Raw genomic sequence first — 4280 nt, 5'->3', positions numbered from 1 at the left:
CTTGCGAGCTTTTGACGGGTAATCCAAGGTTAAAGATCACCTTGAATGGTAAATGCTAGGTGAGAGGTACGAGCCATTGCAAGGTGTATCAGTGAGAGGGATTTAGCGTTGAAACCATTAATGGCAAGCATCTGTATCACACCGGTTAGAGAATTAACTATATGTTAATTCTCTAATGCGAGGAAAAGAAACAAGTGACCGGAATCTCCCTCTTTGTAGTTGGCACCTGATCCTAGTAACCTGAAATCCCAAGAAACACCTTTCTTTCTAATTTCTTTCTAGTTAATTTTAGTTACTTTATGTTATGTTAGCTTAATACCATCCGTTTTCATTCAAACTTATGTTTTCTTTTAAAGCTAACCTTGAAATGAAAAGCCACCAATTCAGCTTTGAATTAATATCATTTGCAAAGTGAAAACCCATCCCAGTGAACGATCCTAGAGCCACTATGCTATAGTAGCTTTTTCTTTGCTACCCTAGTATATGGTGTAATAGGTTATAAATTTTGTTGATTACTCCCTCAATCAAGGAGCACCAGCTGGACACGAATCAGCTGAGACACCAACTGGGCATGAATCAAATGGCGCCGTTGCCGGGGATTGAACCTCAAATCAAATGGTGCCATTGCCACTGCCGCTGCTAGGGACGAATCATCCGGGGCTCCTGTTGTTCAAAGTTTTGGTGACTTCTGGTGAGGGGTGAAGAGTTCCAGCAAACTTGAGTTGCTTTTGAGAAGTACGGACCCTGGCATAACCAACTTTACCTATCCGTGTCTCCCTTGGATCCATGAGCTCAAACTGACACATAATAGGTCACCGGAGTGAGACTGATATGGTATGGAAAATGGTTCACTGCCCTGATGAGGAGAGTTCATGAAGCAAATCTAGTCACAACTCTTCACTTTACTACTGACTTGAAGTAGTTACTGAATGGGGATTCTGGTGGGCATTTGATATCAAAGACATTGCTGGAAAAGAGCTTGAGAGCTTCATTTAATCATGGGTGACAGTGGAACTTAACAGGAAATGATAATTCCAGCTCTTGCTTAGTTGGGGCGGCTGCAACGCTAGGAGCGCATGTTGAGAATTCATTTACCCGATTTGGTAACACAGCCTTTGGAGCCATAATCAAATGGGGCCCAATTACACCTTTGTTCCTGCAATCGAATTTCAACGAAAGCAATTGAACTTGGGCTCTATAGTTATCCTCCTGTTTGCCAACATCAAGTGAAACCAAATTATCTACAACTGATCATGTGTACCACCATAGATGTTATGGCTTCTAAACACTCTTCAGTCTACTCTCTGTGAGCAATAAGTACTTTTTGGCTGCAAGTATTATTACCCAAGTGCTTGCTGCAATTTTCTCCTTGATCATCAAAAGCAATGCTGAGCTTAGTGCGGTTTTCAGGATCTGAGCTTGCAATCCCTTAAAGAACCCCGACACCTCTTCTCTCTTCCAAACGCCATAAAGAACACCATGTACTGTTTTGTCGGATTTCTGTGGAGCTTTCTTAGTTTCAGAAGTTTGTGGTCCAGTTGAGATGACCCAGCTGAGGCTGCTGATAGGCATCCACCTGAGGTCCAGGTGTTGCTGCTACCACCCCAACTCCAACGTTACCACCCATGGTAGGGCCTAGATGGTGGGGGCTTGCCATTGCAGCAGGCTGTGGAGGAGAGTGGTACAGCCCGTGGAACTGCATGTGAGAAGATTGGGCTGCTGCTACAGCTACATTGAAGGATGCATGGCCTGTGTGGGAAGACATATAAGCAGCATGAGGGGTTTGGGCAGGCATGTTGTAGTATGGAGCATATTGAAGACCCGGAAGCTCCCCCGGGTTCTGGATCCAAATTTCCAATGTCTCAGCCTATGGATTTGGAACGTAAATGTTACCATCTTTGTACTTGACCCTGGATGAATCTTCAAGTCCAGTTGCACTGCCAACAACACTGGGAGCATTAATAGCATACCCAGTTGGATTAGTAAAATTTCCAAACCCTGTGGGACTGCCAGCAAGAACAGGTTTTAACAGCTGGATTCCATGCTTGAGTCTGTTTGCACCAAGATGGGAGCTCCCTCCAGGCATCAGCAGGTAACTGTTGGCATTTGAAGGATGAGTATAAGTAGGGTTACTAGAATAGCCAGGCATGGCCATTGGTGGGACGTAAACTAGGGAGAGGAACTGGCGATATGGCATTAAATTAGCAAAATGAGGAACATGAACTTGGTGATACATCTGGGGCACTGGTGGTTGACGCTGGGATGCTATTAGCTGTATGTGAGGCGATGGCCTCCTAGGGAGATGGTAAACCCTGCCCTCGTACTGTTTCATCCATTGTAGGTCTGAAGTACAGAATATCATAACCAACCTGGGGATCATATGCATGAGGGAAACTCGGTAAGACATGATGTTCTTGCTGCTGTTGTGACTCTAAAGGAGTATAAGATGGGCTACTTTCTCGAACCAATCCAATATCTGCATAGTTTTCCAAATTTTGAGGATTTGAAGACTCCTTTTTATCAGGCAATTGATGCTCAGAAGCTTCGCCAGATGCTGTGAAGCAGTCCCAAAATTTCTAAATTGGTCATCCAGATCTACTTGCTTGCTGCCATCATCACTGGAAGATTTTGGTGGTGATACTGATAAACTTGCAGAAGGTTCTACACTTTGGTTCTTTTGCATTTCCAACTGCTTGAAACCCAGACGCAAAATTTGCTCCAAAGCTGCCAAAGGTAAGCCGACAATGATCGGTCTCGGGGACTCGAATATGTTGTGCAATGATTACATTCTGATTCTCACTGATGCTTACTAAATTGCCATCAACTGAAGATAGACCTTGAGCAGAAGTCTTTCGAAGGATCAACTTTGATGAATGAATTCTTCGCTGAAAATGACAAGATCTTTTGAGAGGCCTCTGTGTTATTTGGAGCTGAACCATACACTGGAAGTTCTTAACCAAGATAAACCCAAAGTCAAATGAGTCTCCCAACACTTGGTGAGAGACATAGCAGTGTTGTCTCCAACCTTACTGGAATGATTTTCAAAGAGAGATATTCTAGAGACTGCTCGGAAATTTTAGAAAATGTGGTTACAATTCCCATATCAGATAATCTAGTATACATCTGACTTAGTCTTCTATTGATTTTACTGCCATCTCTTCTTAAAGTTTCTGTTTTCATGCTACTGCCATCGCAACCCAAGCCAGAACTTGGTGCACTCCAACTGATGTCTTCCAATATTTCCCGAATAACTTCTCATTCTTCAAGCGTATCAAATTGCCCAGAATAAGAAATTAATGCTCAGTCAATAGGATTCAGCAACTTCTTCACATACGTGAAGGCACAGGGGTAGTAAGCTAGAGGCTTTCTGATGGATCCTACATTTCTGGACTTTCGAGAGTGGCTGCCTAGAAGATACCAAACTCCACCATCCTCTTGTTTCTCCTTTGCTATTTAGATTTGCCCAGATATTTTATGTTCTCCCTCTTTCACTGCATATCCCATTTAATAATTGGTGTCATCGTCCTCCCCAAACTGGATAAGACTCGGTCTGAAACCTGGAAGCAACTTCCTCTTTAGACGGATATTCTAGACGAACTGTATGAAGGATGATTGCCAGCTTGCGAAGAAAACTTCCAATTTAGATAGATGATCAACATGGGTTTTTAAACCTTCTCAGTTCAGGCTTTTCTCTTGATAATATTTCTGTATTCATGTGGGACCCACACAGTATTGCATTTCCATGCAGTGCCGCATTCTGATTTTCCTAGTGCTAAAAGGCCCAATAATCCCAACAGCTTCCCCATGTCTAATCTTAAAATTCACACCTCTCAAGATGTGCTCCTCCTCAAGTGACTTATACACATCTCTGGACTCAACAAGAACATCAGAATCATCCTCACGGTCTCCATCAGCACTTGGATTCTTTAGATGAGATGAATCATTGAATTTTGTGGCTGCAGATCCATCCGTGCCCAAGTTCCAGGGAGACGCCATACGAGCACAGATGATGTTTCTCTTCTGCCCATGAGACCTCCAATTCAAAGCCTTCGCATTCCCAAGAGCTGCAAATCTGGAAGTCTCTTCCCCGTGCAAGATGTGCTCGTCTTCAAGCACTCAGTCACATGGCGACTTGGGTTTGAACCCCGCCAGGCACGTGCACTCAAACTCGGCGCGGCTGTTGTCGCAATTGCTGTTTGGTCCTAATAAGGGAGAATCATTTGATTCTCCATCAGATTTGCTATATCCCAATTCGGTTCCATAAGATCCGATTGTATAGC

At 43.6% G+C, this 4280-nt stretch overlaps 1 pseudogene; it reads right to left on the bottom strand.

Annotated features, from left to right (window-relative positions):
- Nucleotides 1-706: 706 nt before the first annotated feature.
- LOC104879112 (uncharacterized) lies at nt 707-3996 on the bottom strand (annotated as a pseudogene).
- Between the last annotated feature and the right edge of the window lie 284 nt (nt 3997-4280).

Source organism: Vitis vinifera, chromosome 4 (assembly GCF_030704535.1).
Source record: "Vitis vinifera cultivar Pinot Noir 40024 chromosome 4, ASM3070453v1".
Lineage (NCBI taxonomy): Eukaryota > Viridiplantae > Streptophyta > Magnoliopsida > Vitales > Vitaceae > Vitis > Vitis vinifera.
This window is presented reverse-complemented; position numbering and strand designations above follow the sequence as displayed.